This window comes from Pungitius pungitius, chromosome 4 (genome assembly GCF_949316345.1).
Source record: "Pungitius pungitius chromosome 4, fPunPun2.1, whole genome shotgun sequence".
Taxonomy (NCBI): domain Eukaryota; kingdom Metazoa; phylum Chordata; class Actinopteri; order Perciformes; family Gasterosteidae; genus Pungitius; species Pungitius pungitius.
The window spans coordinates 8,883,749-8,903,377 of record NC_084903.1 but is presented as its reverse complement, the minus strand read 5'-3'; the positions used below and the strand labels follow the sequence as shown (position 1 = coordinate 8,903,377).

At 41.5% G+C, this 19,629-nt stretch overlaps 1 long non-coding RNA gene across 1 annotated transcript in view; it reads left to right on the top strand.

The window, feature by feature from the left end:
- The first annotated feature begins 3,684 nt into the window (after positions 1-3,684).
- LOC119227791 (uncharacterized) overlaps positions 3,685-19,629 on the top strand; it is a 28,309-nt gene continuing 12,364 nt past the window's right edge. The window contains exons 1-2 of the long non-coding RNA XR_005121394.2: positions 3,685-3,832; positions 4,386-4,705. This is a non-coding gene — a long non-coding RNA (uncharacterized LOC119227791). The remainder of the gene's footprint in view (positions 3,833-4,385; positions 4,706-19,629) is intronic.

Genomic DNA, 19,629 nt, shown 5'->3' with positions numbered 1-19,629 from the left:
CACTTTGGTTCTCATTTTTTAACTTTTTTTTTGATGATCAATTTCAGCAAAACCTATGGACCATATTTTAATACCTTCTTCAAAATATTATTATTACTGCAAAATGACAGTTTGTTACTTGGATGAGAACGTTCACTCATTTAAAGCATGCCTATAATGAAGATTGCTAGGTAATATTCAGCAAGCCTTCATCTCAGGTAAACGATCTAATTTTGTCTATAAATAATGATACAGAGCGATCTAATATTAGCATAATTTCCACTACAAATATTTCAAATTACATCTCCACCGCTGTTTAGCCCTCAAGAGCCATTACTCATATCTAAACTAACATCTACTGTGCTTTATTGTATCGCAAACCAGGACAGGATCTAATGTGATTAGAATTGACTGCCAGTAAAAAGGCCTGGACACTGATCCCAATTTAAAAACATCCCCGGTACTTGTTTTGTTGTTTTCAACAGAATTTTAAATGCATCACAGGCCACCACTTATTCTCACTCGTTTTTCAAAGCTCCATCGGGGTTATGAGTAGGTTTAGAGTCAATATACATGATTCAATCTATAAGTTAAATATTTTGAGCAAAGTCTATTGGCAATTTGAATATCTTTACTTAATTTGTATTATTACTGCACACTTAGAATGTTTTATTTAGACCTCTGAAACAACTCTACAAACAAGGAAATAATCAAATATTTTTAGTAACCGATTCTGATTGAACTAAAAAAAGGGTGAATGTGTTTGCAGCACAAGCTCCCATTCAAGCTCGTATTTCTCTCGATATCACAAATAACTTCAAAGAGCACCCTTCATGCAAGATGCACTTTCTAGTGTGCCATAGTAGACCTACAAATTGTGCATTGAAGTGGTTCATGAATTTGTTACTGGGGAAACTCACGCTAAAATTACCAATAACAGGGTGAAATACAAGAGAAAAAAAGCATTTTCCACAGGTCCCCTTGTCCCTCTAAGATTGCAACAGGCCAGTCATTAATTGGTGACAGTCAATTAATCACAGCTGGTACAGACGGCTGCATCTATTGATCTTGTCCGAGCACTTATTTTTCATCCCTAAATGACACCGATTTCCAGATTTGACCAGCGTGTGTAATGGACAGTGAAGAACCAATGACCCGAGTGTCAGTGATACCACCGGTCGGGCTCTGGGTCTCCTCCCCCCACCTCCGTCAAATAGCATCCTTACCATTTAGCTTGGAAAGGTTTAGACTGCCCTAAGAGCACAGCAGCGAAACAGTGCGCTCTGCTGCTCAGATGACCTTTTCTGTTTGAGGCTTAATCTCTGACAAATGCTTGCTTTAATTAGCCTGATACCCCCTGCCTAGACTGCCACCCCACCCAACTCCTCTCTCTCCCCCTCTCTCCCTGACTCACCTACACAATCACTCCCACCTTCTCTCCCCCCTCTCACTGTCACTATCTCTCTACAGCTACTTTGCGCTCTTCCCTACTGTGCTTTTAAAAAATTCTCAAACACACATCAGTGTGATTTATGGGGATGACTTGACAGTCAGGTACCCAGAGGGGGGACAAAATGTGAGAAATCAATTTGAAGCCTTGCGTTTAAGGGAATGATAAGAAAAATACGTTGTCAAAAACGTACAATATGTTCAAATATTAGACAGAAAAGCAGTTTTGAGTATCAAGGATAACAATTTTCCATAGCATTGGAATTGGAGTATATTACTCATAACGACAATATAAATAAACATTTCTATGACAATAGATGGATCAAAAATATTGAATAGTGTATTTGAAATCTAACAAATGAGAACAGAACACAAACAAAGAGTTGATATTGGAGTGTGACTATAAGAGTACAAAGTATTGATTAGCCACTATCACAGACATTAAAGTGTGTGTGTGTGTGTAAGAATGAATATACATGTACAGTTTATGCTTCAAACATGCCCGGGAACTGGAAAGCACTCATGAATAAATGTGGTTTTGTCACAAACTTTAAGGGGGTGATTATATAATAATAATAATTTTATTACATTAATCATGTAAATGTGAATTCCATAAGATGCTGATAAGAAAAAAAAGAATTCCTCAGAAGTTTCTGAGTCAGAAGTCCTCGGCAAACGTTTGGGACCACTTTCCTTCAGTGCTACAGCTTCATCCAGAGACTGCATGCATCCCTCCTGCTGCAGCAGCAAACACAAGTAAAATATATACGTGGCTACAAATCCTTGGTTTATTGGAAGGGGGCCTAATTATTAGGATGTAAGTCAGGCTGTGACTGGAGGGGCCGTCTCCTTGATACGGGCCTGGTTTATATTTATCCCCTCCTCTGCAGCTACAGCAGCAGCAGCAGGAGCAGTGCCACCACCACTACCAGCAGTGTGTGGCTCTTTTATTACATTGCCCACAGGCAGATTCAGCCCTGTTACAGACACACACACACACACATACACAGCCTGCAGGACCGGCAGCCAGTTGAGTCCCCTCCACAACAGTTACCCCACATCCCCATGCAGCCTCACATGGGCCCTTGGGACGGCGGAGGGAGGGAGTGGGTATTATGGTAATACTATAGCCTGCTGCTCCCTTCCCCTCTCCTGCTGCAGCACAGCTGGGGAGGACCATCATTACAAGTATTGTAGCAATCTGTTTAAGAGGGACACATCGGAGAGCTTGTGTGACAGAGAGGGGATGAGTGCTGCATACATAGATCACATAAAATATGATTAAAATGTGTGTGAAGGGACCCGGAATAAAATGCAAAACTTGTTATGAACACCTTATATCAAGTCTACTGTCAAAATTCCCAGGTGTAAATCTCTATTTTCCCCTCTTTACTTTTTTATTTTATTAAAGGTTTCTTGTGTTGAGCTGGTCATATCTCAAGACATGGGGCATGTGGCACATAAGGAATAAATAGGACATAAAGTACTTGAATCTCTAATGCCTCGTATAGCTTTACCAATCTATATTATACTGTGTCACAAGCTGGAAATCCATTAGGAAGTGGCAAAAATGAAATAGCCTTTTAACAATCGTGTAGCCACGCTGCTCATATGGTCAAATTGTCCTGATTTTATGCAAAAAATATTACAACCAAATATTTGTATACACAAATGAAATCTGGGAGATGTATCTAAAAAGCATGTATGGTAATTGAAAAAATAAATCGGTGACATTCAGTGAGAAACTCCCACAACACATGGCTAAATGCTGCATTAAACACCTGTTTTGCCATAGATGAATGATTATCAAAGAAAGTCTGATATAAAAACAGCCTGCTGCATTATTCCGGTTGCAGATTAGGCCTTTGACAGGGCGCTCAATCCCTCGGTGTCAGATTAGCCTGCTTTAAGATCTACTTGTCTTGTTTCGGGGATAAAGGGGAGGTTGTGATTCAGTGGCTTCTTCAGACTCCATCATCTTCACAGTATTTCTATGAAACAGAGATATCCATTACATCCTTTTCTTCCTCCGATTTATCCTTATTGTAATTCTATTTTCAGCTCAGTTGTGAAGAGAAAGTTTGATTGATAAAGCACCGAATCCATAACCGCATAATGCACAGAGGTGAAGGGTTATGGAATATTCCGCAGATTAACTATTAAAAATGCATTATCTCATTTTTCCTCCTGCCAAAAAAACGGGAAGCTAACAAGACACGGTTCTCGTCTTTTTCTTTTCTTCAGCGGACAGAGGGTTCGGGACGAGGAGGGAGGGGACAGAAGAGCGGTCTTGGAAACTGCTTCAGTGCACTAATGTCCCTGCAACCTGAGCCTTTATTGGATCCGAAGGGCATCGCAAGACAGGCGTCCTCCACACCCTCTGGTTCAGAGGCGAGGATTAAAGGTGACTGTACATGTATGACAGCAGCATGCAGTGTGTTTGACATCGTGTCTTTCAGAACACAACAATGCTTAATAGTTGTGTCCTGTTTTTTTTTTCTTTGGTATAAAACACCAGCAAAAGAGAGAGGTGGGAAAATCATGTTCAACAAAGACATTCGTCCACCCTCCTTCCCCACCTCCTCAACCATACCACACACACACACACACACACACACACACACACACAGACACCAGGAGGCCTTATTAATTATTTGTGGCCACTTGACTTCATATTGTGCTGCCAGTGGCTCGGTCAAAGATTATAATTACCACTTCCCTGTTTGTATCATTTTCCATCTCCTGTGCTTTTAGTGCTGTATCACTTCTCTTGTCCCTCTCCCTCCCTGTCCTCCTCTCTCTCCCCCGTATACACAAGACCAAAAGTGCAGGCACATCATTTATTGATAAGACAAAAAGAATGTAATGAAATTATCAATGTTCTTGAATTAATTATGAACATGATTAAGAAAGCTAAAATCTCAGGAGCCGGTCTCTCATTACCCATTCACTCTTAGGGATGGCTTTCATTCAGGAAAGGAGAAGCGAAAAAAGCCTCCAAGCAGATCCCACTCCGGCTCAGCCCTTCTCCCTGTGTGCCTGTCCCCACGTCTCCGCTGCCGGTCCGATGGACCAACCCCTCCGACGGAGCGGGTGCAAGCTCGCCTGGACAGTTGCCCAGCAGCCGTGCTGGTTGACTGTGAAGTAGTCGCCCACTTCAAGCTGCCTCGCGGCCTCCCACGTTTGCGGGGAAAAGAGAGGATGTGATCAACTCTCCTGTTCTACAGCCGGATCCCAGCTCTGGGGTCTCGACCCTCCGGAAAGAGAAACACTCAAGGTAAGAGAGAGTTTTCAGACTTCTGATTGGGCTGAAGCTACTGGTCTGTGGTTAACTATTTGTCTTTTGCAATTGTTTAGAGAAAACAAAAAAGTTTCCACTCTTGCTGCAAGAAAGATTTTAATTTCAGAACATAGACATGCTACTTTTAGTCATAGAGTTATCTATGTTTATCACGGACAATTTCTTTTTAAACTGACTATTTCTGTTGTGACATGTTGATGTTGAGTGGTTGTAGTTCACATTTTTCATGTAGGTCTAAGTCTCTATTTTCTGTAACATCAGTTTGAGCAATTATGTGATTAAGACAAATAAATGATGTTGCCCTCTACCCCATTTTTTAAATTGAATTTTGACATGAAAATCAAATCTCACATTTAAATTGTATACATTTTTCTGCAGTGATGCATATTGACATTTCCGCATGTTTGATGAATGTCCGCTGTCACCTCTAAACAATATGTATAACGCCCATTTTGTTGCGTGTAACACCATTTTTATTTGAGCGTAGCAATGCACTAATTTCAGTGTCTATTTATCCATTTATATTCAGTGAGAGCCTGAGAAAATGCTCTGCAAGAGCTGCATGTCTTTGCTCCAGTCTATCTTTCTTCTGCTCAGTCACATGGGACAATATATGGGACAATACTCCCTAAAGCATTGGGAGTTTCAAACAAAGTCTCAATCCCACTGTCTTCTTTCCTCTTCCCACCATCTATCTTTATAACAGTCTTTCTAGCTTTCTCCACACGTACGCACACTCAAGCACAAGCCATCATGCACACACACACACACACACACACACACACACACACACAAACACATTGTTAATCATACTGTAGATACAGAAAATACAAACCTATGCATTGTTTCACCTCCCAAAACAAACAAATGTACATGTACACACACCTGCACATGCTTATACTGTACTCACACTAACGCACACATTTTTATATTCACCTTTTCTGCTTCATGTTATTTTTAAGACACTGAAATACAGTATATTTAACAATTAATGCTGAGATTCATCACAAATTCTGACCTACTACTAAAATGGAAAATTGGAGAAATTAAAAGTGTTGCTATATACAAGCAGTTTTTCCTTCTTGATTTGATGATGCTGTTTGGGAAAGAATCACCAAAAGACAGAGAAAACAGGAGCGAAAGAAAGAGAGAGAGAGAGATAGAGATTTCAGGGGTTAATGGCAATCATAGGATTGATCCGGGTATTGGATCGCACATAAAGCTGCAGTTACTGGATATTACCCTGCCGCTATCGGCCTGCAGTGATGGCCTGGATAAGAAGTGCTTACCAAAGAGGATGCTCTTCGGGGCAGATACAGTTTCCCAGCCCTCTGGGAACAGCAACCACATGCATGCTGCTTGGTCAGGAACTTTCCACCTCATCGAGTAAATCCAGGGGCCTTATCAAGTTACTAGTCTACTAAACTGCTTAAAAAATGTTTAGACCACCTTAGATTTTGAGCGGCAGGGCAGTAATTAAATAGCACCTGCTTTTCAAAGATAAGATGTTGATAGTTTGGTTTATTTGGCTTGTTTTTATGTTGGATGAAATGGGGTTATCGCAGATTAAATTCTGAGCAGAATGCAATTTCATAGATTTTCCCTGAGCTTAATTTGCTGAGTTGTTCTTAACAGAATCATAAAGTTCAGATGCAGTTTTTACTTCAGGCAGACATCACTGTCCTGGTGCTGACTAATTGCTTCAAGAAACCATCCTCAAACCAGTCCTGCCTGTATTCCCTCTTGTGTTTTTACTTCAGATTTGTATAGAGTTTAGCTGATTTCAGACCTGTGCCAAGGTGGGCAGCTCTACCCATGAGCATCTGCTGTATGTCTCTCTGTGGTATTACCCATGAAGCACCTGGCTCGTGCCACACGCCAGCAACCAGAGCCCAGATGGCAGCTAAACAGGCTAATTATTTCAACACAAAACTCTGATGTCCCACAGCAGCACTGGGGGGCCACTTTGGCATTCTCCATCCCTCTCTCTAGCTCTGCCCGAAGAGGATGTCTGCCATGCTACTATAAAGATGTCAAGTGGGTAATCATGGTCATAGACAGGCCCCGGTGCAGTGCTTGGTGTCCAGATGTAAGGGCAGTCATATGTGGTCTCCTTTGGAGGAGCAGAGGCATTTGGCAGAGTAGGATGGTGCATTGTCTTTGCCCTCGGTGACCATTGATGCAGATGCATGCTCGTTATATTCCAGTGCGTTGTTTTCAATCCTTAAATGAACATGGCCACCACAACAATGCTGACTCAGAGTAAGGATAAAATGTCGTAGCTTTGTAAGAAACTGTAACAGTTGTTTTCCGGCGCCACTACAGCAAAATCAAAAGCACCAAGTAGCATTCTGTTGAACAGTCGAGCATTCTTCTTCTTCAGTATGTTATTAGAATACAATTGACTTTTGGTGTAAGCCATTGGACTGCTTTTGGGAAAAGGCGCTCAGTCATTATATAACTAATCAATCGTAGTCAGCCTGGCTGTCCCCTGGTGGCAGTACACCAGTATGTTGTCGCCAGATGACACACCAAACCAGGATAATTTGCTTGCCTCTTCAATAACACTGCAGGATTCATTCGAGGACACAGTGTGAAATACAGAGACACTCTGAGCTCCTACAGTACATTTTGTATCCGCATGTCATGCAGGCTCAGTATTGTACAATGTCAGTTGACAGTCTGAAGCTCCCAACTACTACAGCGATGGTGTGCTGCAGGTTTAAACCAAATTATTCTTGGTGGTCCGTAACGAAACAGCATCAACATCTTTATCTGACATCAGAGGCTGCAGTTTCTCTGTACATCTTCCCTGAGGTTGATGAAGTGTTGCCATTAGGGCCCATCTCCTACATCCACAGCCACATCAGAGTAAGAATTGGTTGTGCGTGATAAAGCTGGCACTTAAAACAAGGTGCTGCAGGTCCCACAGCGATAACCTACTGACTCCAGCATTAAAAACTCCACCAATGGGAGTGTGGCCTACATCTTGATCTATTGCTTCCTGTCAGGGGAAAGTATTGCTGGCTGTAGCCTATATATTTTGTATATACTTTTTTCATGCTCTGGGTGCAGGCATGAAGAATACAGCTCTGTGGAATGACATGGAAAGTGAGTGGAAAATTAGTAGCAATGGTAATAGGCTTAGGACCCTCTGTACCCCTCCCCCAAAAGACCCCCCCCCCCAAATCCAATAAATATTCTGCAGTATGCTTTCTTGAACTTTTTTGTTTCATGAATGTTCACTTTACATTCATGAAACAACTTTACAACTTTACAACTCAATAAATGGGCAATGGATTACAAAAACGTATTTGGGAAAAACAAATATGAACGCGTTCATGTCTGAATGTGAGATTAACGTTCAGTGCTGGCTGTTTAAAAAGTCAGAACCAGTCTAGCATAAGCACCAGTCCGGACCAAAACACAGCCGTCTACACGCAGAGTAAGCTGAAACCTATTGTTGTGTGACACCTCACACAACAATCCAAGACAAGTTAGCGGAAAAAAAGGTATAAAGACTGTAATTTGTCCCAGTGCAGTTCTACCTCATCATCTCATCCTCCTCCTCTTCTTCCCTAAAGTGTATCCCATCTGCTTTGGGGACCTCTGCCCAGCATGCAGGAGCAGGATAAGCACACCATTTCCCTGTCAATACTTTGCTATTAGCCTCTGCAGATCTATATATCACTGAGCTGTAGGCTATGAGCTCGCTGTTCTTCTTATCTGAATGTCCGAGGCTGGGGTGCTCCTGTGCGCCCTGCACTTTGATTTATTCAACCAGTAGGTTAATGAGAGATGGAAGCTGCCCCTTTACTCTTAGCCTGAGGGGGTAAACACGTGTGCAGGAAAAGGAGTGGAGGGGAGCGAGAAGGAGGCTACGGGATCTACCCCCAAATGACACTGAAAGGACTCCCGTTTTGAGAGTAGGCCTAATCAATAAATATAGATGATGAAGAGAAACTAATGGGTATAATTATCTGTATGTGGAACTATTACATACATGTAGTCCTACTCTGGATGCTTAAAAGCTCAGTTCCTTTTAAGATCAATGCCATATCCTTCAGATTGATTTGAAGCAAACACCAGGAGACATTTAGTAAACCATCGCTAAAAACAAATCTTACAAAGATAACGAGTCCATCCACCGACACCACCAAAACTCAAGCCGATGGATATTTAGGGACTATATACTTAGTGCTTAGCCAAATATGTCCTGTTTGTAGTTTTATTATTAAAGGGAAAATTCCGCAGTGCATGCTTTACTGACCCAGAAGCCAATGTCGGCAGTGCCCACATATACCAGGAACTGCAACATTTCTTTTTACACAAACTCCATTGTTTATTCACAAACGTCAGATGTAACACCTTGCAGCGTTACTTAAGTTTAAGTTAAATGAAGTAGAAAGTTACACCACAGAATTAGACAAAGCTTCAACTTAATGGAATATACTGGTGGGGAGCCGGTGAGGGACACATCTCACTGTAGTGGCACAGTACAGGCTGGTTGGAGAATTCAAGTTCAGGACAAACAGAGAAAACCAAAACACAGTACGCTGAGCTGTTTCTTTGTATTCAGGAGCAAAATGTGACATGCTCACGGTAAATGAGAATACAAGGTGGTCCTGAAATGAGATGTGTCACTTTTGAACCAGATCAGTGACATACATCGCATGTTACATCAGTGAGTTTATGACCTGAAGATATTTGGCCTCAATCCAAAAAGAAACCGTCTAATGAGCACGCTGTGTCAGTGTCTCTAGCAGCTCCCTCTCAGCAGTCTGCCTGTTCAGTTTGCTTATGTGTGTGTACGTGTGTGTGTGTGTGTGTGTGTGTGTGTGTGTGTGTGTGTGTGTGTGTGTGTGTGTGTGTGTGTGTGTGTGTGTGTGTGTGTGTGTGTGTGTTCGAAAGACAGAAATTCTGTGGAAGGCATTTAGTTTTGGGATAGAGAAGAAACTCAGCAACTCACACACAAGCACAACAGGGGAACCAAAACCACTGCAAGATAAATGTCCTACTTAGCTATTACACTGTCATACATTTCTACGATAATTCAGACCCCTCCCCCTGCTGGCTTTTTGCACACATACCCAGGCAGAAAGGCACACCCTCCATGAAAATATCTAGCATATGGTTATATGCTTAAGGCCCCTTTCCCCAGCTGCTTCCCTGAGAGAACAGAGAGAAGGGGGAGAGAAACCGGGGAGTAGAAAGGATAAGGGGGGAGAGAAAATAGAAGGAGATGCAGAGCAAGTGATTGAGAGAGAGAGAGAGAGGGAGAGAGAGAGAGATGTATTGTAGGTCCGGACTGCTAAGTACCTGATAATTAGTTTGCCTGTGAGGCATTTGTCATTATGGTTCTGTAGCGACTAACAAGCGCCTGTCAGGGAGAACAGCTTTCCTCTGTGATCTTCACGGGGTCCATGACGCAAACATTCATGTGTTGGTTTTCCAAACAGCAGAACATCCTGCAGAAGGATATGTTTGAGGGGCACTGGTCGCCCTTTTTCATTTTTTATTGTTCTCTGTATGCTTGAGGTCTATCAGAAATCACCTTAGAGTGTAAAAAATGTAGGTCATGAAATGTGGTTGAAGGCACAGAAGCATGTCAAGTAAGTGCACTTTTTTGCAAATATACACTATATATGTTTTACAAACCCAGATGTACTCTGGCTATTGACTTGAATATTTCCAGTCAACAGCTCAAATAGTTGTTATTTAAACTCATCATATAAATATCTTCTCTCTGTTCTTATATTGATCAGTCCAAGCACTCGTCTCTCAAGGACGTCTTCGGTCGCTCAAGTACTGGCCCTGAGTCCGTTGAGTGAAACAATGTTATATCACGGCGGGAACATTTCCTTTTTCAGAGAGGTTCAAATCCCACAAATGCATTGAGTTTTTAAAAAATGTTTAAACATGTTCAATATAAAACAACTGAGACGATTGATGGAGAATTCCATTGTAGCAAAGGAACAGATTTCTGTGAAAGGTCGCTTTGTTGCAGGTAGCAGTGGATCGTTTCAAGAACAACAGATCTTATCAAGAATGTTTTGGAATTTTTTGTTGTTCTCAACCAATGTGCATTGTGATAACTCAAAGATGGAGCTAATGTACTGTGGAATATTTAAAAGGGGAAATAAAGACAAAAATAGTGACATTACAGCATTTTTCTGATTAAACAAGATCTTTTATCCGTATGCAAAGAAAAATGATCTATAAAATACCTCATTAAATACCAAAGTGGGGCATACAACACACAAAGAAGAAGATTCTTTTTTCTTTACAACCTCTGAGAGTGAGTTTAGATTCCAATCCGACACAGCTGGGAGCTGAAAGACGCCGTTTTGCATACCGCTGCAAATAATCCAATTGCCCTGCAGACACCTTCATTATTGTGATTGCTGCTCTGCATTGTCTTTTAACAGTCAATACCTTGCAAAGCAAGCTTGCATTCTACCTTGAAAGGGTTAATATGACTCTCCTGTTCCACCTCCTCAACATCCATCATGTTTCTCTGTAACCAGATCATAGTTTCAATCACAGGGAAGATTAGATAGCAGTCTATTAATCTCCCATATTAAGCAGATCCATTTGTGAACACAAACGGCCCAGAGAGGCCATCCTTTCACTTGTAGTCTCTAAATCTGATTAGCAAGCATAACGACATGTTGCTGTGGGTCACAGGAGATATGGATTGGTCCTGCCTGCATCTCAACTCTCGGTGGCTGGGGTGTTGCAAGAATGAACAATTTTGTGTTCAAGGACTCATGGGAATTTCCTCTTGTAGTCACCTAGTTCATCGACGAGATAATGTGGAGGTGGGTTTATGTGGAGGTTGTTGTTTTTTTTTTCATTTGCAAAACACTGCAGTACATTTTTCGTAAATGTTCAGCATAGGCTCCTCACTCTCAACATTTTAATGTAGAGGGGGACAATACATGTCATGAATCTTCTCTAAAAGTAGATGGCATGTGCTTAAGTCTCAACACTTGTTATTGTTGAGTAGAGCACGGAGATGTTTCATTAATAAACTAACGGGACACTCTTGCAACATTGTTTGTGCAGCTTGGCTGGACAGACGGGCTCTCCAGATGGAGGCCTAAATAAAATAGAAAAAGAAGTATGTTCTGCTGCCATGATGACTATGTCTTAGCTTTCTTAGCTGTGCGACTAAAGGGCATGTTCAAATCTACGCCAAATACAAAAATGCTCACGCGTTTCAGTGAAATTGTTTAGCAGTGGTTTTGAGTAGCGGAAATGGACAAAAACATAAAAAGTGGCAGTAGGTTTGACTGAGTGGCTGTTTCCGTGTGTAAATTCATATGAATCCTCACTTGTGCCAAGAACGGTTTGTTAAAGCATTTCAGACCAAGTGAAGGCAGTGAAACATGAAAGGTCATTAAGCTAAAAGCCAAATGGGCTTCTTAATATTAAAAAAGTTTGAAATACTAGGAATATGGTTAATGTTTTCATATTAGTGCTACAATATGCCATTTTTATATGGAACTGCTGTGTGTTTCATCCCTGATCCATTCAGAGGTCATGATGTCAGTTGTGAGGATGATGATAAAGAATATGCAGATGATGTCATTGGTCTTTATTTAGCCTTCTTACCTCGATACAAACTGGCAGAGGGGTTTCGGCTTTCTCTCTCTCTGATTTGGCTGGCACGAAGAGGAGAAGCAGCAAGAGGAGGAGGAGGAGGAGGAGCAATATCTGGTTACAGGAGGGAGCAGCGAGCGTGGGGACGGATCTGTTTACTTGGGGAAGTTAATTGATTGGGAGGAGAGGTGGTGAGGGGAGAAAGGAAGAACAGTGGTGGCAGGGGCAAGGAGAGGAGGGTCGAGAGGGCATTGATCATGTGACTGCTCCTGCCATAACCTTCGATGTGCCTCTGTGCTTTTATTGCACTGCAATGCCAAAAAAAGATTGTTTCTTGTGACAACAGCAGAGAAAAACAGGAAGTGCTCAATGAGAGGGCACGTCGAGGCAACAGATCGTTATGATATGCTTCACTCATTAAGATCAATTTTTACCCTTGTCATTACTGCCCTTGGCCTCAACAAAGGTTGTGTCACCCAATATGTGTTCCTCTGCTAAGTGGGCCAGTCAATCTCTTCAATGATAATTTTGATCCTAAACATTTGTATTTATTTAAAGAAATGTATTAGACACAAAATTAAACATTTTATTAAACACAACGTTTTTTAATAATATTGAGATATTTTTCTCTCAAATTTGATATAAACCTTGGGAAGATTGTCTATATGTGAATGTTGTGTTAGCCCATTTAAATTATTTTTTTGTAAAATTGTTTTAATTCTGCAGTCTTTGCCAGTTCTCTATTGAAACAAATTTTTTAATCTCAATATGACTTTTACTACATAAAAAAGGCTAATTTAACAAATTTTACGTTTGAATATAGTCTCCAACGTTGATTTGAACAAAGAAGCCGGATAGTCTGATTGGATGTGAGCATCTCTGTTGGTGCTATGAGTAATAGTCTCGTTACAGCCTGTTTTGATCAAATTGTTATTGTCTTGTCGAGCACTTTGTTACCTCTGCTTTTGAGGGATGTTTTAATATACAATATCCTTACTACTACGTCGATACGAACATGTAGTGAAGGCCGATTATTACAAACAAATATAAATAGGCCCAGTCATGTGAGAGAATGAGATGGAGAGCAGAGGAGTGCCGTCTGCATGCCGTCCACTTTGTATTGGGTAGACAGCATTAATTATTTAACGCCAGGGCTGCTGGCTATTATTACTACAGAAAAACAGTGGACTGCATGTGGACGCTTTGCTCGTGTTTGTATGTCAATACACACGTTGCCCTCGTGGGCTCACTGCACCTCTGTGGAGCTCCCACCTTAAAACAAGGCCATGCAGAAGAGGTCATATTCCCAAAGCATGCTGTCCAAACTCGCTCTCTGTGTTTAAAAGACCAGGGTAATCCGATCAGACACAGTTTGTATTTATTAGAGAAAGTGACACAAAGCTCTGTAGGGTTTGTCGGCAGGGTTTATCCCGTTATTATAAGTATGTGCATTGCACTGGACATGATGTTTATGTGTGTAGGAGAGAGAGAGAAAGAGAGAAGTACTTGCAGACAGATATTGTACAAGAGCAAGAGCCTACAGGGAGGACTGGTGGGGGGGGGGGGGAGTGGTTGCTCAGATTTGTTTGCCGTGTCGTTTTTACTTCTCCTCTCCTCTGTGTGGCTCCTGGGCGGACATTTCTCTGTAATTCACTCCGAGGTTATGGTTTTAGATTGAGGGCAAAGCCCGGAGCCTGCCGTTTGTTTTGGAAGGAATCCATCGTCAATACAGACCGAGCAGTGCAAGGATTGTTTGCAGAGTTAATGGTAGTTTGATGATGTCATTCTCAGTGACCTGAAGAGAAATTGACCCCTGTTGTGTGAGTATTTCTAAAATGCTACCTGCACAATTATGTTTGGAGTGTCCCTGGGCTGCTGTATGAAGGGTTTGTTTTATCTGATGCCGTCACACACACGCACACTCACATATACAGAGAACGTGTACTGCCACAGTTTAATTTGCTAACCTCCGCATCCTCTGAAAACATGTCCGTTGAATGTCAGAAGAAATTAGGTTTCCCCACAGTGATGACACAAATCATTTATTCATCATAAGGGACTTTTGTGTGTAAAAGAAAGAGAGAAGTCCCTTGTAACCTTATAATATATATAAGCATGTATAAATATATAATATATGTTTTTGCCACAGCATATAATAATATTCTAAAATAAGACGTTGTCAACAGTATTTTTTCTTACCTGAATAAGAAAAAACAGCTCTTTCATTTACTCATGGAGGCAGAGAAAAAAATACTGTATTTTGGGGCATAGAGGTAACCACGACAGCAGAACACTGCATTCATCAAACATATGCTGTAACTCCTGTTTATATGCCTTTAATTCAGATAATTTAAAACCTTTTATGCTGACATATCTTCTTGTATTAGTTGACCAATAATATTATGATGATATTTACCTGAATAGAAAATAAAATTTCAAAAAAGGGGGTACGAGGCAGAAAGCCCAGAGAAGATCCTCCAGAGTGATGTATAATTCATGCACATGACATTCCAAGCTATCTCTCTCTCTCATTGTGTGTGTGTGTGTGTGTGTGTGTGTGTGTGTGTGTGTGTGTGTGTGTGTGTGTCTCGCTAAATAGGGTTTTATTCTTATTACTGTGTATTTGATGAATCCCTGTTTCCATGATTTAGAGTTCAAGTAGCCAGCAGATTGGACATGGCCCATCCGAGACCCGGGTCAGTCATGGTGGCATTCCTTCCTCCTGCACTTATTTATTTCACAAGTGAGCTATGATTTCATGTATTGTATTTTTATGTCCAGTATAAGTATATTATACAATCTATTTTTTTGTAAGAACATTTTACAATTGAAAACAAAATGCTACTTTAAAAGTGCTCACTTTTGAATTAGTAGTAGTAGTAGTAGTAGTAGTAGTAGTAGTAGTAGTAGTAGTAGTAGTAGTGTTGAAACATTCACCAACAACAATTTACTGCCTCTGCAATAAGCTAATAAGTGGCCTGTCTCCTACTGATTTATTTTGTCCCAAGTGTCCCAAGAAAAGACATCAGTAAACTTCAGCCCCCAGATAGTAGTTCATTGCCTCCCTCCATAGTGAGGTACCTGTTGATGTAGACACGAGTAAAGTACTGTTTTCTGGACAGAGGTGCATCGTGTTGCAGCTGGGGGAGGATAAGACTGATATCAGGGAAGGACAGATGTCCTTTCAGGACTTGTTGTCACACTGCTTTGTGAGAATGCTGTCTGGTCCAAGAATAACTTGAGATTTGTTGTAAAAACATACATACTTGTATCTAACTGAGTTTCATATTACCTCAGTTATGCCCCCCAGCAAGAAATGTACCATCATTACAATTGACAGGTAAAACACATGTTCATTTTAGCACTGTTAACACATTTCTGTGTTTACACAGCTGAATGTTTTTTAACATTCATACAAGTTTCAATCGTCATCAATTATAAAAAGACAAGATTCCTGTGCGTGCGAAATGGCATTGTTCACAGATTGTGTCACATCAGTGCATGTTTAACTAGGCAAAACAAAAGCTTTTCAATATTCTAGTGCTCAGGGACCGACAGCGTCAGGAGACACGGCTGCACTGCCGTTCTGCCTCCTCCTGTCTCCTCCTCTCCTATCCGGCGTCCTGTCCTCTCCCGTCCACCCAAGGGCTCTCTTCTCCTCTTAGACCACCACAATAAACACAGCCTCAGAAACCCATTTTCTAACTCGGCATGTACATGTTGGACCAATTTCTGCACAATGAAGCCAACAAGAATTGACTGATAACCATCCCTCCTCCCCGTTTATCACCACTCCATCTGTCCTGTAGCACAGGCTTCAGCAAACAACCCCGTTAAGCTTCCTCCGCTGGGTCTGAATGGCGTGTGCTAAAATGCAGTGTTAATCAAGCTCCAAACAGGTACACCCGGGTTTGGGCCTCCAAGGTCCAGTAAAAAGGCAACACTCCAGAAATGATTAGCAAGGGGACTGTTAAACAGATGTGGAAACAGAGACACGGGAGGAACACAGAAATCTAAAAAGAGGAGATTATTGAAATAGAAAGGACAAGATTCCTCCTTCAAATTATTAATTGTAAGTCGTGTTTGTACAGAAATAAGCTGTTAGACCATCAGTTCATGTTGTTGAGAAGTTTTCGCACTTAGTGATGTGACCGCAGCGCAGATGGAGTCGTCATCTGCTTTTAAGTCTTTGTCTTCCTCTGCTGAGTCAACCACAGGGAAGGTCTTTACTGCTCCCCACAATCCACTTTGTGCGCTCGCGCTGGGGACTTGTCTGATTAGACGTTGGCTTATTAGGTCTGACTCGCAGGCTTTTAAGTCACACGCCGTCATGCATGAGGCCTTGTTAAAAGGCGATGGACGGGTGAGACATAAACTGTCAAGAACATTATAAACACGACCAGGAACACTACTGTTCATTTGAGTGGACACCGTCTAGGGCAGCGGCTCCAAACTGGTGGGTCGAGACCCTACGAAGGGGTTGCAGAAGAAACATGAGGCGGTTCGTGGGATAGCACAGAGGCCAACACATATTCTGCTACGCACAATTGTGTTTGTTTAGAGATGCTTCGAGTCATTACTGTTTTGAGACAGATTCCTCCCTTTGTTTGACAGAAATCAGAACTAAATCCCACATTACAGGATTTAAAAGTAGAGAATGCTTTGTATTAAGGGGAAACGAGTCAAAAACGTTTTCCCACATCATCCTGGTGAGACAAAATTCATGCTGAGGTTCCAACTTATCTCACTTGTTTGAAACATTCTGACATGCTCATTATATACAATTTCAAAAATCTTTGTAACTTCAAATCTAGTCAGAAGCTTGTAAGCTTCTTATTTGTGCAAAGCATCCTGAGTATAGAGCACGCTCATCAACCACCAGAGAAGGGTCCTCCAGTTTATTCTAGATCAAATCTCACTGCTGGTTAAACCCTAACAACCAACTAAGTGGATTCATCCTGCAGAAATCAAAAGATAGATAAGCAGTTACACCCGTGGCAGAGTAGTGACAAAAAAGCCAAAGTAGTTAGATATTAATGGAGGCATTTTGCCTTTGTCGTGAGAACATCTGCCAGCTGCAAGGCGCTCTGCTGAAGTTAAGCCTGAGGGTGTGACAGACAGGAAGGGATGTTACGCCATGGCAGCGTTTGATCACTGGCGTCACGGGAACACAGGTATCAGAGAGAGACCCCGTCGTAGTGCTTGTTTAGATATGGGTGTAAATGGGATGACGAGTATTTAACTCTGAAGAAGTCAGCTGTCTTTCTTTCAAATCCCCCTTCAAAGGGGTAATGCTCAGTGAGAGCAGGTCTTTGACACTTAGTTGGCGGTTTAGACATATGAACAGGTATGAGTTAACGAGCAGAACATTGTTGTCCAAAGCTGTACAATGACTTGGCCTAGCCATAATAGAAGTGTAATCAATCTATGGATCATTCCCTCTTCTGTCAATGATGAAAATGACATCTATAATCAATTAGTGTGTGCTCAGCGTAGAGGAGCTGCCGGCAGACGGCCATCAACCAGAGGTTCTTTTTCCTCATTTAGATCCTGCTTTGTGGGTCCAAATTGGGGCAACAAATAGCCAACAACAATGGCTCGGATATTACATTCTGTTCCACAGTCTTGACTTTATTATTGTATATGTGTTTTCTTTGGACATGTTCAGCGTCTGTTTTGTTTAAATGTATTCTGTTGACGGAGTAAAACGACGGAGTCTACTTCAAATGGATCTTTAATTTAATTTAAAGTATTTGGTTGATTCTCCCGTAGAAGGATGTCTTGGGGATCTGACAGGCCCATCCGCCTCTTGTTGTATGCAGGGAACACAGCAACCTCTTCTGGACAAACGGGAAAGTGTCAGAGAGTTGCCATGAAGCCAACATAACGGAAGTTAGCGACACCACCTATCAGCAATATGAACCTCAAAAATCTAGGTTTACAGTAACGCTAAATGGTATTAAAGGCATTTTACTGCCATTACTGTTTTTGCTGTTATAGCATTTAAAGTTGAGCCTTTGACTTTTACTGACATCTCATAGGAAATGTGAAAAATCCCAAATAGCATCACACCTGCACAGATAACTAACCGTCGTATTATTGCCTGGGGAAGCACTAATAAGTATTCCATGATCAATGTATCTGATTAGTTTGGTACACTGGTGAGCTAATCAGGCCAAAGGGATCAATGGAACGGTTGTCACAGCGCCTCGCAATCCTTCCATCTTCAGATAACTACCATGTAAATGACTGGGTACTAAAGGAAACCCTACTGGGACGCATACTAAACTCTGCCCGTGCTGCATTGTGCACATGGGAATCTCTACAGACACTTAGCCAGTTCTTAATCAGTGGTGTGCGGAAAATAGGACGCTATTACACAGCCCTCTCTGAGTCTCTTATCATCATATTTGTCAGAGCTGCTTTATTCATTTCCACATCGGTTTCCTCTGACTGCAAACTTTACAGCCCCTTGTAGCAAATCCTTGTGGTACGAGCCTCATTGTTGCTGAGTGGCTCTGAACCTCTTTCCTCCTCCTCCTTCTCCTCCTCCTCCTCTGCCTCTTTTTTCCTCTTTCTCCCTCTCAGGCAGTGAGAACCAAGAAGCAACCAGCATATCTGTCTTGTCCCGTTCCCAGACAAAACTAATTACTAAACAAAAGGTGCTGGCATGTCCTGTCCAGTAGCCTTGTAAATGCACACAGTTCCATTCTGCTGGATAGTGGATAAGTGGCTAATTATAAAAGCCTCACAAAAGAGTCTGATTAGGGATAAAATAGACGAGAAGGAGTTTGGGGTCCTGTAGCCTTCCACACAAGGCAGCCAAAAACAGATAGCTCATGTCCCACTATAGAGAAACCTGTAACCTTGTTGTTGTTGACATAGAGTTATACTGTAGAGGCTAAAATGACACTATAATGCCAGCTAAAATGCTACCTGGTGCCTGTGTGAGTTGGGTTGAAACGAGTGGACGCACCGAGGTGAAGCTGAGGTGATCAGACCTCCTCAGGTTTTTCCACCACATTAATGCAGTCTAGGGCCGCAACTAATGATTAAATCCATTAGCAATTCATCTGCTGTTAATTTTCTTAATTAATCTTGCGGTCTGGAGAATGTCAGAAAATAATGTGAAGTGCCAATCACAGTTTCACAGAGTCCAAAGAAGCATTGTCAAATATAAAGATATTGAAATTACTTTCACAGTGAAATAACTTGTTAAACAGAAAAGGGAAGGATTGCTATTATATACATTCATTTAGGAATGAATTCTTTCATATTTACTGTATGCTATTCTA